Consider the following 22,727-nt stretch of genomic DNA (forward strand, 5'->3'; position numbering starts at 1 on the left):
AGGAAAATAAGTAATTCATCCTCAAGATCACTTGTTCTCAAATCTTGAGGATAAACACAAGATCTGCATTCTGCTGGGAAAATAACTAACAATTTTCAAAAAGCAGCTGACTATAAGTTTGTGACACCATCAGCAACTTCCAAAAGAAGTGTAAAACCATTTCAGTACCTGTAAGTCTGTAATTTTGTGTCAGTACTTACAAAGGTTGAGTTATAACAATGAAGCATTGTGGGAAACATGAAATGGGAAAGAGAGAGAGAAAGTGAACACAGAGAGACACAGAGGGAATGTAAAAGAGGATAGCAAGAGAGAAGATAAACAGCGGATACAGCCAATGCCAAGGTACACAAGTACAGGGTCATTGACCAAAGGCTGGGCACCTGGAAATATCTGGTATTTTGTTTGTTGAACTTCAAACCACCCACAAAGGGCTCGATTTAGTCTCAAGTTTTTTTATTGTGTTCTTCCAATATATTCATCAGCTAGATGTTCTAACAACTAGGACCCTTTTCACAAAGGTACATTTACATGTCTAGATTTACTCATATGTAAATCTACTTGTTCATCTAGGTGTAACAACACTTTTTCACAATTTCTGACTGTAAAGTTACTCCTTATTAGCACATTTTTGTAACTTCGGAAGCAAACACAGCCCTGTTTTTCCAAACCCTAAATCCACTGGCAAAATGCATGGATACCCAATTTACAATGCAAGCCAGGGACTATGGCAGACTGTAGCCAATGAACGTCCTCCTCATTACATACAGGGCAACAATCAATCCTAAATAAATACAAAATAAGCAAAACAATGTCAATGAAAGAGAAAAGAATTGCAAGTGTTTATGGTATTCATAGGATTCAATCATTAAATGATTAAAACAATCTTTGGTAACAAAACCCTCCCGTCTATCCCCTAGCTAAACCTTCTTAGCACCACAGTGTCTGTCAAAGTCTAGGTGGCCTCTAATCTGCATGACACATTTCATTCAGTCAAATATGTCGTACTACCCTGTTCTGATGATTATGAAAAAGTCAGAAAGTGTGATCAGTGATGTAAAATAAAATAATTAGCATATGAATTCTGTTGCATGTTTACTAAAATACACTACACATTATAAATCTCATTAATACATAAATATGTTATGAAGACTTATAAAGTACATGGTTACCCAAAGGCCTCCCAGCGATATATGGAAGTTTTCAAGACACAGACTGAGGGAAGGGAATGAAAACAACCAGGATTTAGTAGACGACGAAATTAAAGTTCATGGCTGGTTTATCGTAGGCCCAGGGGCAAAGAATTCCACAACTTGGTACCAAGATAAGCCATAGAGCTTCCGCCCCATTTGAGCAATTGATGCAACATTAGTCTGTAATGAAGTAAACATTTTATGTTGTACATATGCATTTAATACTAAATAAAGCACACTTTTATAATTTGAAATGATGCACAATGCCAATTGTGCTCAAGCCGTGGAACAGAGTGTTCAGTAGATCAGCAAAGTGAGTCACAAACTGAGCTTGCCAAAGTTGCTGAATTCAGAAGCAGAATTGACTGTTTGCAGAGCATATGTTTCCACCAAAGAGGTCAATAATTTCTTTTTCTGAGTAAGAATAGCCATTATTTAATTCAGCAAGGTGTGTAATTATCATGTCAATTTTCAACCCTGAAAGACTTTCAAACACTTTTACTGGAGGAGAATAAAATGTATTTCACAATAGTTAATTATTTTATGAACAGTCAACAGATACACAAAACCGTGGGCTACCCACAACAGAAATAATGTGCTTGAAATGTAGAACTACTATTGTTTAACAAATTGTGATGGGGGAAATTAAAGAACCATGTGTCACAAGGAGTTTGCAAGCAAGGTCGGGCAACAAAGGTTGCAAGCGATGTGAATAGTTTGGCCTCACAAAGGAGTGAGTGTCCTGAAGGAATATTACACAGAGATGTGCTAATAAAAGCAGAATTGTCATTAGCCAAACAAAGGAATTCAAAAGGGAAACTCCAACTAAATTGTAATAATGTATTATGCATGCATTTACACAATACAGTAGATGCATATTTTAGATAGCCCTAGAAATAAAAGGCAGTCAAAGACAAAACAATTATTCCACGCAATAGCCTCATTAGATGTGAATTCTACAGTGTGCTCTTTACTGTCTGATCAAGAGAAGGCTGTAGGATGCCTCTTTTTTAGAAATCATTATTTGTCTTGCAGTGAGATAATAAAGAAGAAAGATAGCTTTTGTTTGATCAATTACTAAAGAATTTTATGTGATTTATGTTAGTAATGTCCAACTTAATTGTGTCACTGCACACATGCAAACTTACCTATGCTCCAAGGAATGTAAGTCTTCTTGCAAAGGATTTAAAGAAGTGATTTGATAAAAGATATAGGCCCTCATTACAACCCTGGCAGTCGGTGTTAAAGCGGCGGTAATACCGCCAACAGGCCTGTGGAAAACAAAATGGGATTACGACCGTGGCGGAAACCGCCAACATAAACAGCCTCTTTCGCACTCCGACCGCCTCGGCGGTAGAAACAAACAGCGTGGTGGTCACCGCCAACAGACAGACGGAAAACAATGTACCACCCACACTATTAGGAGAGGCCAATCCGCCACCTTTTCCGGCGCGGAACCAACGCGAACAAAAATATGCCGGAAACAGGACTTGGAAGGGAAAACACTCACCTTTCCACACCCCATGAAGAACCAGGACGCCATGAAGGCAAAACTCCAGATACTCCCTGCAATGGTATTCCTGCTCCTCTATCAGGTGCACCAAAGACGGTGGCAACGACCACGGTGAGTACTGCACCTACAACACAGGAGAGGGGAGGGAAAAGAGAGTGACACACACACGCAACATGCAACACCCCCACCCTCACCCACAACAACATACACACATATACATGCTACAACATTACATTTATGCCCCCCCACCCCCCGAAAGAACGCAAGGACAAAAGGAAATGAGCTGAATGATTTTAATCATGAAAAACCAGTAGTCAAAACTCGAAATACAGTATATACAAATATGTACACCAACTACACAAGTCTGGATAGTCCACCAATTATTGTCCGTGGACCACTGGGCCCAAAATGCATGGGCGAGGCCCACATTCGATACCAGACTTCCAACGGAGAGAACACTGCAGGGGCATCAGATCGAAATGAAACAGGCACCTCAGGGGGAAGGGAAGGGTGGGCACCTCAGCCGGATAAGTGCACAACGCCACTGCTCCACGAGAGGGATCCATGCCCACTGCTGTATCCTGGGGACTGCGAAGCCACAGTCTCTCAAGTCTCTCCAGTGGCTGGTTTGCCCCCTGCTGCATCCTGGGGAGTGCAAAGCCACAGTCTCTCAAGTCTATCCAGTGGGTGGGTTGCCCACTGCATTATCCTGGGGAGTGCAAAACCACAGTGTCTCAAGTCTCTCCAGTGGGTGGTTTGCCCACTACTTGGTCCTGGGGAGTGCAAAGCCACAGTCTCTCAAGTCTCTCCAGTGGGTGGTTTGCCCACTGCTTGGTCCTGGGGAGTGGAACGCCACAGTCTCTCAAGTGGGTGGATTGCCCACTGCATTATCCTGGGGAGTGCAAAGCCACAATCTCTCAAGTCTCTCCAGTGGGTGGATTGCCCGCTGCACTATCCTGGGGAGTGCAAAGCCACAGTCTCTCAAAACTCTCCATTGGGTGGTTTGCCCACTGCTGCATCCTGGGGAGTGCAAAGCCAGCGTCTCTCAGGTGGATTCCTTTCTCCACTGGTTCTGGAGGGGGCATTGTGCCCAGAGTGCTTCATCCTGCCAAGGACTGAGGTAGTGGATGTGATACTCCACTGGTTCTGGAGGGGGCTTTGTGCCCAGAGTGCTTCATCCTGCCAAGGACTGAGGTAGTGGATGCCTTTCTCCACTGAAGGTGGTGCATCATGGAAGCTGCCCAGAGTCCTGGAACTGACCACCAGGCTCGGACGACTGACCACTGGGGATGGCAGCCATGTCTGCGCTGGTGCCCCTGGCTCCAGATGTCGCGGGGCCGTTGGCGGTGCTTGTGGCGGTCTCTGTGGCATCGGTGTTGGCGGCGGACTCTGTGGCAGCGGTGCTGGCAGTGGGCTCTGTGGCATCGGTGCTGGCGGTGGGCTCTGTGGCATTGGTGCTGGCGGCGGGCTCTGTGGCAGCGGTGCTGGCAGCGAACTCTGTGCCATCGGTGCTGGCGGCCGACTCTGTGGCAGCGGTGTTGGCAGCGGGCTCTGTGGCGGCAGTGAAGGCGGCGGGCTCAGTGACTGCGGTGCTGGTGGCGGGCTCAGTGACTGCGGTGCTGGTGGCAGGCTCAGTGACTGCGGTGCCTGTGGCGGGCTCAATGACAGCGGTGTTGGTGGCGGTGCATGTGGCGGTGCAGGTGGCAGTGCAGGTGGCGGTCTTCTCCGCTGTACAGGTTGGCGTTGACGTGGACAGAAGGTGTGACACTGGTCCCATTGTCGGTGCCACCATGCCCTCTCCTGACCTGCCCTTTATTTTCTGGCCCTTCTCCACCTTGGATGGTGGCGCAGCTGTCTTGTCACTATCCCCTTTCGTTTTCCCTGAGCCCTTGGTGGCAGGTGTTTTCGGCTTCTCCCTCCGGGATGTGGGCAACATTTTTACTTTAGCAGGTGGCGGAATGTCCTTGCCCTTGCTCCGTGGCACACTGGCAGGCCTGATGCTTGGCGCACTCCAATAGCCCACAGTTGCTGGCAGCACTGTAGGGAAGAGGTCAATATTAGCCAGGAAAAGTTTTTTTAGACACACTGGGACGGGTAGATGGAGTGGGTTTGGGCGTGGAGGAAGAGGTAGTGGTTGTAGGAGGTGTACGTTGGCGGAATTTGGGTGAAGGTGCATGGGCTGGAGGCTGTTGTGAGGTGGATGGCTGTTGGGTGGGTGTGCGCCTGCATTTGTGTACTTTGGGAGGAGGGCTCACAGACACACTGTGAGAGGACACAGGGGATGTGCGAATGGTAGTGGGGGTGGTGAGTGCACGTGAGCGGTGTGTGGTGAGTGGGTTCCGTGGGCCTGTCCTCCCCTGTGGCACAGCAGTCCTCCCAGTTCCCCTGTTTTCCTGTGCCTCTGTCCCCTGAAACGTGTGCCCACTGCCACTGCCCCCAGGTCCCTGATTTTCTTGGGGTGGTGAGTTTGCCTGGGTTCCCTGTAGTGGTAGACACACTGCTGCTAGGCGTGTCCTGGGGACAGAGGGGTGGGCCCGCTGGGTGGGTGCTGTGCTGTTGTTTCCTGAGGGGGGAGGCTCTGTGGTGGCATGTGCCAGTGTCAGGAAAACTGACTGTCCTGAGGTCCCAGATGGGCCGGGCTGGTCATCTTGATCCAGTTGGACAGATCTGCTGTCATCACTGTGGGGCTCTTCTGTGGGGGGAGTGGACATGTCTGGAACCTCCTGTCCGGTGACGTTGAGTAGGGGTCCTGCAGGGGTGTAAAGGCATGATTATGCATCTGTGTGAGCCATCGTGTGCAATGGGTGGGTGACCCTGTACTCCAGTGCTTGCTTTCTTGTCTAGGACCTTGTGTGATAATTGGTTTGGGGTCTATGTGGGTATCTGTAGTGGACATGCTTTGGTGATGGATGTGCATGCTTTGGTGTTGCATGCAGGGCTTGGTGTTGGGATGGGTGGGTTTTGATAGTGGGGTATATGTGAGGTGTTGGAGTGATCGGGGTGAGGGTGGGGTATGTAATGGCATGCAGGTAGGGTGGGGGATGTAATAGTTAAGATCTGACTTACCAGAGTGCATTCCTACTGCTACTCCTGCGAGGCCCTAGGATGCAGTATAGCCAAGACTTGCTCCTCCCATGTTATTAGTTGTGGGGGAGCAGGTGGGGGTCCGCTGCCTGTTCTCTGTACTGCAATCTGGTGTCTTGAGACCACAGAACGCACCTTCCCCCGTAGGTCATTCTACCTCTTCCTGATGTCATCCTGTGTTCTTGGATTCTGTCCCACTGCCTTGACCCTGTCTTCAATTCTGCGCCATAGCTCCATCTTCCTAGCAATGGAGGTGTGCTGCACCTGTGGTCCGAATAGCTGTGGCTCTACCCGGACGATTTCCTCCACCATGACCCTGAGCTCCTCCTCAGAGAACCTGGGGTGTCATTGAGATGCCATGATGTGGTGTGGGTGCTGTGTGAGGTGGTGTCGGTTGTGATGTGTGAGGGGATGTGTTTGTGTGTGTTGTCTGAGGTGCGTGGATGTTGTGTGTGTGATGGTGTTGTGTGCCTGTGGATGCTAGTGTTGTTTCTGGTGGTGTCTCTCTCTGGGTTTCTTTCTCAATTTTGGTCGTAAGGGTTTGTGGGTGATGTGGGTGTGTGTTTTATATTGGTTTGGGTGTGTGGGAGTGGTGTGTGTATGTGTATCAGGTGTGTGTATTTCAAATTGTCCAATGTGGTTGTGTTTTGTAAATGTGTGTGTATTTTGAGAGTGGCGGTGTGTACCGCCAATGGTTTACCGCGGTTGAAAGACCGCCACGTGGATTCGTGGGTCGTGATAGTGTGGGCATATTCCTGTTGGCGTGATGGTGGAGGTTTTGTTATCGCCAGTTTACCATTGACCTTTGGTGTGGCGGACTTGTGTGGGTGTCTGGATTTTGGCGGATTCCGGGCTGTGGGTCGTAATAGCTGTAGCAGAATTCCTCCGCAGCAGCGGTGTGTTGGCGGTCTTCTGCACAGCGGTAAGCGGGATTTACCGCCAATGTTGTAATGAGAGCCATAGTACTGATGTGCGATTACAATTTAAAAGTCATTCTTAACTACTTTAAATGTAGTCAGCATCATTTATATGTCTACTTTCCTGATTCTTTCTGCAGCCTCTAGCTCTGAATATGCTAGTACATCTTTGAAAGCAACAGAGATTATTCTAGCTAAGAGCATTTTATTTTTCACAGGATGTAGTCCTAGAAGAAAATCCTTCAAATCCATATTGTCACTTATTTCCAACATATGGTTTTTCACATCACTTAAACTACGTCGCAATAACCACCTCTATTATAAATCACCTGCATTTTAGGAAGTCACAGTCATAGAGAATATGTTTTATACCTAGGATCTGGTCTATTTGCCAGTGAACCGATGGCTTTAGACATAATCCTGTTACTGCACGTATTAATATCTTTTTTCCCTAATGTTATCCAGTCTAAGCCAAACAATATAACATCATCTCCTTCAACTCACTATCAGTAATATTTTCTTTCCATTTCCAATCTACTAAATGTGTTGAATTATGTTTTGTAATTGAGGGTGTCCTCAAATGTGAAACAGAAGAAAAAATCAGGTACATAATTTTCAGCACAATTTAATTAAAAAAATATAATTTCTCTAGGAATTGTACACACTCTAAACAAGTTATTAGTTCAGTGAACTTGCGAAAATGTAGGTCCCTCATTTTCTCAAATTATCCTTTCAATATGTATAACCTTGTTTTAGAAATAAATAAATAAACTGTGGTGAATATATAATTCTGTGATGGGTAATGAAAATAGTTTTTAAACTTTTCAGGCTCTTGAGCATAATACCATGCAGCTGGGTCTGCTCATTCATCACTATTAATATGGGTATGAGAAAGTTCTACTTTTTGCCTTGTCATGTCCATTTTTTTGGGTGTGATGCTGCTGGTTGTTGAACTCTGCACATTGGGGCACTGATGTCCAGTCCCCACTGCATGCGCTCTGATCCTTTGAACGTGGTAAAATAAACTACCTCCTAATTCGCATATTTAAGGGCATACCATATGGCATTTATTAAAGGAAATACATCAATTAAAAGTTAAGTTAAATTTCACCTGTGGATTACAGGCCGTGTGCTGCCATCCACCAAGCTGACACAGAAAACATGACTTCAGGCTTACCTGTATAGTCTAACTGCTGCAAGTTTTAAAACTGCAAGCAAACCTGTCAACATAAAGGTTTTTGACAGGAAACACCCTTTTTTTAAAATATTAAATAACTCACCTATAAGTAGGTCCTGCAGTTAACAAGGAAGGATGCCTACAAGAAATTATTAGTGTTATGTAACTACAGTTACTAGCTCCCAAACTTTATTTGAACTGTGAAGTGCTCTTGGGTGGTAGTCCTCCAAGCTTTTTGCCTTCACCCCTTGTGTTGTGCTGAATTTATTCATGTTGGCATTAGGACTCTGTGCACTTTTTCTCTGCTAACCAGTGGTAAAGTGCTTTTGCTCTCCCTTTAAACATGGTAACATTGGTCTGCACCAAATTGGCACATTTAATTTGCTTGTGTGTCCCTAGTAAATGGTACTTCACATACCCAGGGACTGTAAATTGAACTCTACTAGTGGGCAGCAGCACTCATTGTACCACCCACTAAGGTAGCCTTTCAAAACATGTCTCAGGCTTGCCACAGCAGCCTGCAGTGCAGTTCCAAACATCCATTTCAACTTAGAAAAATAAACCTTTTGCCAGGAATAAACCTTCCTTTATAATACTTAGAAGTTACCCCTAAGGGAAGCCCCAAAGGAACGTAGGGCAGGGCACCCGTCGCGCTTGGCATGGTGACCTTTTTTGGCTCTCTTAATACACTTACCCACAACCTGATTCATCCTCTCCACCAAGCCATTGGTTTGTGAATGAGAACTCTTCACATGTTTAATGCAACAAGATTCCCCAAACTTTTCAAAATCATGGCTTACAAATTGAGTACCATTATCTGAAATGAGAATCTCTAGGAAACCTTCTCTCACAAATTTGTCCCTAAGGAAATCAACTGCTACTCTAGAAGTAGGTTCCTTAACCATTTTAATCTCAGGCCATTTAGACCCATAATCCATCAACACTAAAATGTACTTATTACCACAATATAACGCATCATGAGGTCCCATAACATCAATCCCTAACTTTTCCCATGGCCTGTCTGGACACTTGATGTGCATAAGAGGAGGTGTGATCACTTTCAAACTTTTATCAGCCGATCTACAAATACAACAACTGCCAATTACCTCTTCCACCTCCACATCCATTCTTGGCCACCAAAATGTTTCACGAATACGATGTTTGGTAAGGGACATACTTAAATAGCCCTCATGTGCCTTCTTGATAGTATCCACTCTGAGTGAATGTGGTGGAATAATCTTATCCGTACGTAATAACATTCCGTCTTCAATAAAAATCTCACTACTTACTTTACAGTAAGGTTACAACTACAGAGACAAAAGTTTCTCACGGGCCACTCATTTCTAACTATTTCTCAAACCTGTTGCAAAATATCATCATCTGTCATAGCAAGCATCCATTAATTCTCTGTGCATGTCCTCATATCAGGTACATCCAAAGCTGCTACCATACAATCTTCACAATCTTCCTCCACCAGATCAGAACATTCTACTTCCTCATCTTCTGTTTTTTGGGGAAAACTTGACAAATAGTCAGCTTTTCCATTCCTTCCTCCTGTAATATATCAATATCAAACTAATACTGTAAAAGTTTGAGACTAACCTCAGAATTCTGGGGGTATAAAACGTATTCACTCCACTGCCCAGTATACTGACTAAGGGTTTATGATCAGTTAACAACTTGAAACGCCTTCCTCAAATATATGATCTAAACTTTTCAATGGCCCATACACACGCCGAGAGATCCTTCTCAATAACAAAATATTGAAGTTCTGCTTCTCTGAGCACGCTAGATGCAAAAGCCACTGTAATTTAAGAGCCATCAACTTCTTGTGTTAACATAGCTCCTAGACCTACTTGACTATCATCAACAGTAATAGAACATGATGGTTTGGGGTCAAAAGGTTTGAGAGCTCTACTCTGACCTTGCATCACTTTGATTTCTTCAAATGCTTTCATACACTCGTTCCCCCACACAAACTTTACTCCTTTCTTTAACAAATTGCTAATAGGACGCACGTTGGTAGCAAAGTCTGGAACGTATCTGCAGTAAAACTCACATAAACCAAGTAAAGATTTAACCCCTGTATTGTCTGTAGGAGGAGGAGCCATGGTGATTGCATCAACTAAACCTCATCAGGGTTTGATTCTGTAGCCGGGTGGTTCTTAACCCAGCTACATCACGCCATGATGACTCGAAGGAAAGGTGCCCCGGGGGCACAGCAGCCGTCACCCCAGAGGAGGAAGTCGCTGGAAACCCGGAAGTCCGGGTTTCCCTCAACATAAAAGAGAGGCAACCGACGCGCGCCGCGTCAGGAAGAAAAGACGAGGAGCAGAAGGAGGACTGAGGGAGACGAGACGCAGAACTAACCCAATGTGAGCCAGGGATATCCGGCAGAATGGGCTACAGAAGCCCCGGGAGGCATACAGACCGCCACGTGGCTGGAGGGGCATGGCTAAGGCAGGTATGTTCTTGGCTGCAGGCCGGGGATCGAACACTTTTGGGAAGGGAGGATGGAGCGGGAGGAGGAAAGGAGTAAAAAGGGGATGACCTCACAAGGGGTAGAGGGCTAACGGTGAAAGAACCTGCCTGTCTGCAGTTACAGGAGGGTTCTTTCCGTTGTTTCTGTTTTTCTTTTCCTTTTTTTTTCCCTTTCTTCTCCCTTATTTCTCTGCACTGATTTAAGTAGTAATTTCAAAGAAGAAAAGTTGCACCCCCCCCAACCCACTGCATGCCACTCTGAGGTGGACTGTGAAAACGACAGTCCCTTTCAGTACCCTATTAAGATATCTTAATTTATTTATTTTTGTCTATCTTTCGTCTTTCTTTCTGGATACTGGGAAGATAATTGGTCATATATGGAAGTACTCTAGATCAAGGAAGAGCACAACCTTGGTGGATAGAGAGCAAGTAGGACTGGTGTACCCCAAGACCCCTCCCACCTCACCACACTCTTCCCTTTCTAACCACAACCCAAGTTACCTAATTCCGAGACTTACCTTTCGTTTTCTTTTTCCCACCTCCTACGCCGGCCGTCCAACATCACCGATCCTTCACACGAGCGGAGACTCCAGAAGCTTGTACCCGGAGGGGCAACTGGGAAGAAGAACAGAGTGCCCCCACAGGCGGTCGCTCCTCTCTCACTGCTGCTGCCTGACGCCTGACTGCCGCTGCTGATCCCGCTGACGCCGCTTCCTACTCACCAGCGCTGACCTCTGCATCTCGGAGGTACCGCCCTCCGCTCGCTGCTCTCTACCTGCTGCTGCTGTCCACTCTCCTAGGCCTTCTCTCCGCCGCCGCTGCCCCGGTCACTCTCCTCCCTGGTTTCCTGCCGCTGACCCCGCAGTCCCGCCTCTCCCCCCTGCCCATTGGCCACCCAGCCTCCCGCCTCCCAGCTGACCCTCCCTCCCGGCTCCTTACTTATGACGCCCACCCAGCGACCGCGCAGCGGACGCGCGCAGCGGGAGCACCGATTGAGCGCCAAAGGTGCACCAAAGGTAAGCCCGTCTGCGCCCGTCCGCGCCTGGACCGCGCCCAGCGCCAGAACCCCTGGCCCCCGCGTCCGCCAACCCCCCCGCAGGACCTACGATGCCGCCACACTCATCACACTCAACACCGCCCGAGCCCCCAGGTGCTACCGAGCATCCCCGCGACGCACCCATGGACCCTTCGCCTGCCGATCCTGCAACTTCTCCTGCCTCCGAACCGGCACCGCACCCATCAAGACGGGCAACAGCAACCACCTCAAGTGCATCCTGATCAACACCCGCTCCGTCCACAGACACGCCGTGGAACTCTGGAACTTCCTCGACACCACATCTCCAGACGTCGCCTTCCTCACGGAAACCTGGATAAACGCCTCCTCAGCCCCCGACATCGCCATAGCCATCCCGGACGGCTACAAGATCATCAGGAAAGATCGCGTCAACCAGACCGGAGGGGGCATCGCCATCGTTCACAAAAGCACCATTCGCATCTCGACTGACTCCATCGACGCTTTCAACGCCGCCGAATACCTGCACTTCCAGATCCACACCGACCCCAAGACCACCCTCAGAGGCACCCTCATCTACAGACCCCCGGGACCACGGGCACAGTTCTGCGAAGACATCACGGACTTTATCAGCCCCCACGCCCTCCCCTCCGCCGACTACATCCTCCTCGGGGACCTCAACTTCCACCTGGAGAACAACAACGACCGCAACACCACCGCCCTGCTGGACAACCTCGCCAACCTCGGACTAAAGCAACTGGTCAACACCCCCACCCACTACGCCGGCCACACGCGCGACCCCCTCTTCTCATCCAGCAAGCACGTCACCTTCAGCCACTCCACCGGACTTCATTGGACTGACCACAGCTGCGTCCACTTCAGCTTCAAAAAGAACACGGTCCACCACCACCCGAAGCAGGTTCCCCACAGAAACTGGAGCAAGATCACCGTCGACCAGCTCGCCACCTCCCTCAGCCAGAACCCACCTGTCAGGACAACGGACCCTAACACAGCAGCCCTCGACCTCACGCAGTGGCTGACCTCCTGTGCCGACGACCTCGCCCAACTGAAGAACCCACTCACCAGGCCCAGAAGCAAGAAGGCCCCCTGGTTCACCGACGAACTCAAAAACTCCAAGAAGGCCTGCCGCACCCTCGAGAAGGCCTGGCTCCTTGACAAGACCGCCGACAACATGACCGCCCTCAAACTCGCCACCCGCAGACATCATCCGCTCATCCGCACAACCAAGAAGAAATCTCTGAAGGAACGACTGGACAAGAACGCCCATGACAGCAAGGAGCTCTTCAACATCGTCAAGGAGTTCTCCAACCCCAGCACCGGCAACAACGACATCACTCCCTCACAGGACCTCTGCGACTCCCTCGCCTCGTACTTCCACTGCAAGATCGCCAACATCCACAACAGCTTCGGCGTTCCACCCCCGCACCCATCGGTCGAACCCACGCACCTCGCCGCCATCCTCCAGACATGGACCGAGGTGACCCCCGAAGACACAACACGCATGATGAACACCATCCACTCCGGATCGCCGACAGACCCGTGCCCCCACCATGTCTTCAACAAGGCCGCCTCTACCATCGCACCCCACCTCCGAGACATCATCAACACCTCCTTCGACACAGCCACCTTCCCGAAGAGCTGGAAGCACGCCGAGCTCAGCGCACTGCTGAAGAAACCAACAGCGGACCGGACCGACCTCAAGAACTTCCGCCCCATCTTGCTCCTTCCCTTCCCTGCCAAAGTCATCGAGAAGGTTGTCAACAAGCAACTGGCCGCCTTCCTCGAGACGAACGGATCCCTCGACCCATCGCAGTCCGGATTCAGAGCCAACCACAGCACCGAGACCGCCCTCATCGCAGCCACCGACGACATCCGAGCCCTGCTCGACAACGGTGAAACAGCAGCACTCATCCTCCTAGACCTCTCCGCAGCATTTGACACTGTCTGCCACCGCACCCTAGTCCAACGCCTCAACGACACCGGCATCCAAGGGAAGGCCCTGGAATGGATCATCTAATACCTCTCCGGCAGAACACAGAGAGTACGCCTCCCTCCATTCCTCTCGGAGGCCACCGAAGTCATCTGCGGCGTCCCGCAAGGATCATCGCTCAGCCCCACTCTCTTCAACATCTACATGAAACCCCTCGCTGCCGTCGCACGCCAACACAACCTCAACATCATCTCCTACGCCGATGACACCCAGCTGATCCTCTCCCTCACCAGAGACCCCGACACCGCCAAAACCAGCCTACACGAAGGGATGAAAGACGTCGCCAAATGGATGGACATCAGCCGCCTGAAATTGAACACGGACAAGACAGAAGTTCTCATCCTGGGACCATCGCCCTCCGCATGGGACGACTCTTGGTGGCCCCCGGCCCTAGGCACCGCTCCCAAGCCAACGGACCACGCACGCAACTTGGGCGTCATCCTGGACTCCTCCCTCTCGATGACCAGACAAGTCAACGCCGTCTCCTCAGCTTGCTTCCACAACCTCCGCATGCTCCGTAAGATCTTCTGATGGATCCCGACCGAGACCAGGAAGACGGTCACCCAGGCCCTCGTCACCAGCAGACTAGACTACGGAAACACCCTCTACGCCGGTACAACAGCCAAGCTTCAGAAAAGACTTCAGCGTATCCAGAACGCCTCCGCCCGACTCGTCCTGGACGTCCCCCGACGCAGCCACATCTCAAGCCACCTGAGAGACCTGCACTGGCTCCCTGTCAACAAGAGGATCACGTTCAGACTCCTCACCCACGCACACAAATCCCTCCACGACCTGGGCCCAAGGTACCTCAACGACCGCCTGACCTTCTACTCGCCCACCCGCCAGCTACGTTCCGCGAACCTCGCCGTCGCCGTCGTCCCTCGCATCAAAAGAGCCACCGCTGGAGGAAGATCCTTCTCCTACCTGGCGGCTAAGACATGGAACTCCCTGCCCGCCCACCTACGGCTGACCCAGGACCACCTCGCCTTCAGAAAACAGCTCAAAACCTGGCTGTTCGAGCAGTAGCAGACCCCCTCCCATTAAATATAAGAACTGTTGGGACTTGGACATAATAAACAGCATTAGAAGAAAGCCTTCAGGAAAAATAAAGAATAAAATCACCTTAATATACTGATCTCCTGACCTGTTTCTATTCTGTCTGCGTCCAGCTACACCCACACCTTGTACAGATTCCTTCTGCTGAAATCACATGTCCTAAGTGCTCAACTTGTGTGCAGACAAACGTACATCTTTCTGTCTTCAGTACCACTTCCTGTTTTTAAAAAACTCTTAATACTTTTTGGATAATTGCTTCGTGAGCTTCTTCATTGTCAGCAAAGACCAGATCATCATCCTGAAACACAAGTAGACCCACAATCTCTTAAAGCAAATTATACATGACTCTTTCAAAGACTGAAGCTGCGGAGGCCAAGCTGAAAGGCATGCATCGATATTGAAAAGTTCCCATATGAGAAAGGAAAGCAGTGAAATTACGTGAATCAAGATGAAGTTTGACCTGATGATAAGCACTGGCCAGATCCAGTTTAGAAAATATTTTGGCACTCCTTGGACATGCAAAAAGATCACTGATCTTGGTAGTGGTTGTGAGTTTGCCCAAAATTCCTTGTTCAAGGACCTTTGATCAATACATACCCTTAATTGCCCATTCCTTTTTTCCGAGCAACAATCAAAGGTGACAGCCATAATGAGGACTCAATGGGCTCGATAATACCATTGTCGTACAACTTAATAAGTTCCTTTTCTAAGTCTTCCCCAATGCTGAAAGGAACACCCCTGAGTTTGTGTTTAGTTGGAACAGCCCCTTCTTTGACTTTATTGCTATGTTTGAACCCACAAAGTTTACCTACATGATTCAAGAACACAGAAGGAAAACTGACCTTCCATTTTTTACTTTCCCCCTCACAATCCACTACTAGAACCTGTTCTTTTGCTCCAAGTTTCAATACCATGCCAAATAATCCCTGGTGGAACCACCCCAGGATGTCACGTCCTTTGACAGCAACATATATTTTACCTCTGATCCATCTGCCTTTAAATTCTATATCATCCTCAATGTAACCTAAAAGTTCAATTCTACCACCTTCATATGAGACAGGAGAACGATCAGGTAGTATCAAAGGTCTATCACCCCATATTTAATTGAATAAAGATTGTGTGATCGTGGTGATTCTAGAACCAGAATCAACTAGTAATTTGAGAACATTGTCCCCTATTTTTATTTCTACGATAGGGTCAACACAATCCCTACGATAATTGTCTTTAAGGCTCTGATTCGTTCTCGAATTCCACAACACAAAACTGTTGATTTCTTTTGTGCCCTTTTATTTTAAGCGCACTTTCGTAAAATGCCCAGTTTTCTTTACAATAAGCAAGAAACTTTAATTGCTAGACACTTCCCCCCTTTTGCATGTGAAGAATTACCACAATGAAAGCACAATTTTTTAGCATTAAACCCTGAGTTAGAGCTCTTGTTTGGTCTTGCCTCCTTCTGCACAGGTTTGGGGACTGCAGCTACTTTCAGCATTCCAATTGGGTTATCATCAAGCTCCTTTTAGGAGACTTCTGAAATCATAATGCATTTTGTTACCTTGGTAGTCTCTTCAATATTTGGATTACTTATGGCTAATAATTTTTGCCTAATTTGTTTGTCTTCACATTGACCCACAAACTGATCTCTAATAAGTTGGTCCATGAAATTCACAAATATACAAATTAAAGCAAGTCTACACAGTACCGAAATGTATGACTCCACACCCTCTCCTTCTTTAAAAAAATGTATGTCTCAAGATCATACGACTGGGTTGCTTGTCAAACCTATTCTTTAATTTCAAAACAGCTGCTTCTTATTCATCTAAAGCATTATCAACTTCTTGTACAGGTACATCAGGTAAGTGTTTGTAGACAGATCTACCTTCAAAACCTAAAGAATGAAGAAGAATACATTTTTTCCTTTCTGCAGTAAATCATAAGGCTCCTATTGTGCATAAATACATTTCAAATATGTCAAACCATGCATCTTACTTAACAGGAGGTTCACCTGGTGTATCTAAAAATGCCGGTGGTCGTGAAATATTAGATATAATTAATGTTAAAACAACTATCAATAATATACGAGCACTGTTTGAATCCTTTTTCTATTAGATAATATAGTAAGGTGTGTGAATCACTGTGATCCGTGTTGTGAATAAAAAAAACAGTATATAAATAAATATAGTATGGTGTGTGAAGTAAGGTGTGCGAATCACCGTGATCAACACTGTGAGACAACAGAAACATAGTATTCGAGTAAAAATAGTATGGTGTGCAAATCACCGCGATCCGCTTTGTGAGACAAAAAAAAATACAGCATTTAACCCCTTAGCTGCTGGGCCTTTCCCCCCCCCCAGTGCTGAGCCCTTTTTTGGCTATTTGGGGTAGTTCGCGCTTAGGGCTTCATAACTTTTTGTCCACATAAGCTAACCACGCCAAATTTGCGTCCTTTTTTTCCAACATCCTAGGGATTCTAATGGTACCCAGAGTTGGTGGTTTCCCCTGGAGGAGACCAAGAAAATAGCCAAAATACAGTGAAAATTTAGTTTTTTCCAAAAAAATGGGAAAAAAGGGCTGCCGAAGAAGGCCTGTGGTTTTTTCCCTGAAAATGCCATCAACAAAGGGTTTCTGGTGCTGAAATCACTATCTTCCCACCTTTCAGGAACGGGCAGACTTGAATCAGAAAACCAAATTTTTCAACACAAATTTGGCATTTTACTGGGACATACCCCATTTCTACTATATTTGATGCTTTCAGCCTCCTTCCAGTTAGTGACAGGAATGGGTGTGAAACCAATGCTGGATCCCGGAATGCTAAACATTTCTGAAAACTAGACAAAATTCTGAATTCAGCAAGGGGTCATTTGTGTAGATCCTACAAGGTTTTCCTACAGAAAATAACAGCTGAAATAAAAAAATATTGAAATTGAGCTGAAAACAAAAGCCATTTTTCTTTATGTTTTACTCTGTAACTTTTTCCTGCGATGTCAGATTTCTGAAAGCAATATACCGTTTTGTCTGCTGGACTCTTCTGGTTGCGGGGATATAAAGGGCTTGTAGGTTCATCAAGAACCCTAGGTACCCAGAGCCAATAAATGAGCTGCACCCTGCAGTTGGTTTTCATTCTATACTGGGTATACAGCAATTCATTTGCTGATATATGAAGAGTGAAAAAGAGGTATCAAGAAAACCTTTGCATTTCCAAAATGGGATCAAGATAAGGTTTTGAGGAGCAGTGGTTATTTGCACATCGCTGAATTCCGAGGTGCCCATACTAGCATGTGAATTGCAGGGCATTTCTCAAATAGACGTCTTTTTTACACACTCTCTTATATTTGGAAGGAAAAAATGTAGAGAAAGATAAGGGGCAATAACACTTGTTTTGCTATTCTGTGTTCCCCCAAGTCTCCCGATAAAAATGATACCTCACTTGTGTGGGTAGGCCTAGTGCCCACGACAGGAAATGCCCCAAAACACAACATGGACACATCCTATTTTTTTTATAGAAAACACAGCTGTTTTTTCCAAAGTGCCTACCTGTAGATTTTGGCCTCTAGCTCAGCCGGCACATAGGGAAACCTACCAAACCTGTGCATTTCTGAAAACTAGAGACCTAGGGGAATCCAAGGAGGGGTGACTTGCGGGGCTCGGACCAGGTTCTGTTACCCAGAATCCTTTGCAAACCTCAAAAAGTGGCTAAAAAAACAAGTTTTCCTCACATTTCGGTGACAGAAAGTTCTGGAATCTGAGAGGAGCCACAAATTTCCTTCCACCTGGCGTTACCCCAAGTCTCCCGATAAAAATGATACCTCACTTGTGTGGGTAGGCCTAGCGCCCGCGACAGGAAACGCCCCAAAGCGCAACGTGGACACATCCAAATTTTTGGAAGAAAACAGAGGTGTTTTTTGAGAAGTGCCTACCTGTAGATTTTGGCCTCTAGCTCAGCCGGCACCTAGGGAAACCTACCAAACCTGTGCATTTCTGAAAACTAGAGACCTAGGGCAATCCAAGGAGGGGTGACTCGCGGGGCTCGGACCAGGTTCTGTTACCCAGAATCCTTTGCAAACCTCAAAAAGTGGCTAAAAAAACAAGTTTTCCTCACATTTCGGTGACAGAAAGTTCTGGAATCTGAGAGGAGCCACAAATTTCCTTCCACCCGGCGTTCCCCCAAGTCTCCCGATAAAAATGATACCTCACTTGTGTGGGTAGGCCTAGCGCCCGCGACAGGAAACGCCCCAAAGCGCAACGTGGACACATCCAAATTTTTGGAAGAAAACAGAGGTGTTTTTTGAGAAGTGCCTACCTGTAGATTTTGGCCTCTAGCTCAGCCGGCACCTAGGGAAACCTACCAAACCTGTGCATTTCTGAAAACTAGAGACCTAGGGCAATCCAAGGAGGGGTGACTCGCGGGGCTCGGACCAGGTTCTGTTACCCAGAATCCTTTGCAAACCTCAAAAAGTGGCTAAAAAAACAAGTTTTCCTCACATTTCGGTGACAGAAAGTTCTGGAATCTGAGAGGAGCCACAAATTTCCTTCCACCCGGCGTTCCCCCAAGTCTCCCGATAAAAATGATACCTCACTTGTGTGGGTAGGCCTAGCGCCCGCGACAGGAAACGCCCCAAAGTGCAACGTGGACACATCCAAATTTTTGGAAGAAAACAGAGGTGTTTTTTGAGAAGTGCCTACCTGTAGATTTTGGCCTCTAGCTCAGCCGGCACCTAGGGAAACCTACCAAACCTGTGCATTTCTGAAAACTAGAGACCTAGGGCAATCCAAGGAGGGGTGACTCGCTGGGCTCGGACCAGGTTCTGTTACCCAGAATCCTTTGCAAACCTCAAAAAGTGGCTAAAAAAACAAGTTTTCCTCACATTTCGGTGACAGAAAGTTCTGGAATCTGAGAGGAGCCACAAATTTTCTTCCACCCGGCGTTCCCCCAAGTCTCCCGATAAAAATGATACCTCACTTGTGTGGGTAGGCCTAGCGCCCGCGACAGGAAACGCCCCAAAGCGCAACGTGGACACATCCAAATTTTTGGAAGAAAACAGAGGTGTTTTTTGAGAAGTGCCTACCTGTAGATTTTGGCCTCTAGCTCAGCCGGCACATAGGGAAACCTACCAAACCTGTGCATTTCTGTAAACTAGAGACCTACGGGAATCCAAGGAGGGGTGACTTGCGGGGCTCGGGCCAGGTTCTGTTACCCAGAATCCTTTGCAAACCTCAAAAAGTGGCCAAAAAAACAAGTTTTCCTCACATTTCGGTGACAGAAAGTTCTGGAATCTGAGAGGAGCCACAAATTTCCTTCCACCCGGCGTTCCCCTAAGTCTCCCGATAAAAATGATACCTCACTTGTGTGGGTAGGCCTAGCGCCTGCGACAGGAAATGCCCCAAAACAGAACGTGGACACATCACATTTTTTCATAGAAAACAGTGCCTACCTGTGGATTTTGGCCTCTAGCTCAGCCGGCACCTGGGGAAACCTAGCAAACCAGCACATTTTTGAAAACTAGAAACCCAGGGGAATCCAAGATGAGGTGACTTGTGGGGCTCGGACCAGGTTCTGTTACCCAGAATCCTTTGCAAACCTCAAAATGTGGCTAAAATACCACGTTTTCCACACATTTCGGTGACAGAATGTTCTGGAATCTGAGGGGAGCCACAAATTTCCTTCCACCCAGCGTTCCCCCAAGTCTCCCGATAAATATGATACCTCACTTGTGTGGTTAGGCCTGGTGCCTGCAACAGGAATAGATCACACAACGGTCAATGTTGGTCCTTACGTGAGGCAGCTGTTGACCCTGGGGTGATCCATTCCTGACACAGGCACTAGGTGTAGGCACTCAAGTGGGGTAGTGTTTTTATCAGGACAGGTGAGGAGTCACTGGGTGGTAGGAATGTTGTGGATCCCAGCATATTCCTGTAGTTTGTGTGACAGAAATGCGAGAAAAATAGAGTTTTTTTTCAACATTTCAGCTTTGCAGGGTATTCTGGGTAAGAAAACTTTGGGGAATCCACACAAGTCACACCTCTGTGGACTCCCCCGAATGTCTAGTTTCCAGAAATGTTTGGGTTTAGTGTGTTTCTCTATATGGCCGCCGAATCCAGGACCAAAAACACAGGTGCCTGCCTTACAAAACCAGTTTGTTTTGCCATAGACAATTTTGATGTCTCCACAATATGATTTGGGTGGTGGAATTTGGGGCTGAACTAAATTGGTGAGCTCCCAAGAGAGCACTCTCTCTCTGCTTGCCGCCGCATTCACCTGCTCTCTGGGTTGGCCTAACCCACTATTACCCAGTTGCACGAACAGCTTGCGAAGGGACAGCAGGACTGTCCTCATCACCTCCCTCATAATGTACTGGAAGAGGAGTTTTCGAATGGGACTCCTCTGACTGAAAAATCACTCCCAGAGTCTGCGCCATTGTCCTATCCCTCAGATGCTGTCTCAGTATCTGATGTCTCAGTCTCTGATCCTATGTCAGAGCGGTCCTCTATAACCCGAGTGCAGGCAGCAGTCATCCATCAAGATGCCATCTCTGCTATTGGCTAAACTGTTGCTCTAAAACACTAGCCTACGTAGACAGTCACAAAATCGATGGTGTGTGTGAGATATGTGCAACAGTAGAGGCCACCTTACCTGCGCTTCTTCCCTCAATCAGCACGTACTTTCAAGACACTCAAAAAACACCTTGTCACATACCATTCGTCACAGTCTTTAGCACCTCCTGCGTCCAGTCCAACAATCATTATTGGTGCTCCCACTCCCTCCTCCTCGGATTCCCTCATTACCACCCAGCAAAAGTGCCCTTCATCTCTCCATAGACTTTACTAATGTACTCAGCTATTTACATAAAATACAGATGTGCTCTTTGCAGTAGGCATATAAACCTTCTGCGCTTCTTTATGGCACTAAAACTGCCACTAGACAAGTCGGACCCTTTTCCCCCAGGGAAACCACACACATATTGACAAAAGTGATGTATATATGACAGCCAACCACCTGAAACTCAACTCAAGCAAAACCGAAATAATCCTCTTTGGCCCTCACCAAAAAAACCTGGGACCCCCCATGGTGGCCCACCACGCTAGGCCCTGCACCCACCCCCACCAACTACGCATGCAACCTCAGCATCATCCTAGACTCCTCCCTCTCTATGACCCAACAAATCAACGCTCTTACCTCCTCATGCTTCAACAAACTCCGTATACTGAAAAACATTCAAATGGATCCCCACAGAGACCAGAAAAACTGTCACTCACGCACTCATCAGCAGCAGGCTTGATTACAGAAACGCCCTCTACGCCGGCACCACTCTAAAACTCAAGTGCAAACTACACGCATCCAGAACTCAGCAGCACGACTCATCCTCGACCTCCACCGACACGAACACATCTCTCCACACCTCAAATCCCTCCACTGGCTCCCCATTGACAAAAGGATCACCTTCAAGATCCTCATCCTCACACACAAATCACTCCACAACACAGGCCCTGCCTACCTCAACGAGAGTCACCTTCCACACCCCCACACGAAACGTCCGTTCAGCTGACCTCTCTCTCGCCTCTGACCCCCGCATCAAACACACCACCACCGGGGGCAGATCCTTCTCCTACATTGCACCCAAAACATGGAACGCACTCACAACCCACATTCGCAAGACCCAAAACCTACTTCTTTTCAGGAAGGGCCTCAAAACCTGGCTTTTTGAACAGTGAACCTCCTAGCCCCTTTCCCTCCCCCTCTCCCCCCCCCAGCGCCTTGAGACCCTCACAGGTGAGTAGCGCGCTTTATAAATCTCTTTGATACAGATCTACCTATATATATATATATAAATATATATCTACATAGATATATCTATAGATATATCCATGTACCTAGATATATCTATCTACATAGATATATATATATAGATATATACATATATTTTTTTTAGTTGTTGTATGGTTTCCTTGGGGGCCAAAATGGCCCCCAGGGAAACCCTACAACATCTAAAAAAAAAATTGCCCCCACAGGGGGTCACCCTGCCCACGGGCGACCCCCTGTCATTTCATTTATTTATTTTTTTTGAAAAAAAAAAAAATCCCCTGGGGGGGGGGCGCGATCGCGCCCCCCCCCCCCCCCAGGGGGCACCTACCTTTTTTTTTTTTAAAGAAAATTATGCCGGGGGGGGCAGCCCGTTTTCCGGGGGGGCCGCCCCCCAAAAGTGAAATCCCTGGTGTCTAGTGGGGTTTCCTGGCCCCCGATCGCAGCTGTGCTGCGATCGGGGGCCAGGAAACCGTTTAAGAAGGCCTCAT

The sequence above is a fragment of the Pleurodeles waltl genome, chromosome 3_1, assembly GCF_031143425.1.
Source record: "Pleurodeles waltl isolate 20211129_DDA chromosome 3_1, aPleWal1.hap1.20221129, whole genome shotgun sequence".
Classification (NCBI taxonomy): domain Eukaryota; kingdom Metazoa; phylum Chordata; class Amphibia; order Caudata; family Salamandridae; genus Pleurodeles; species Pleurodeles waltl.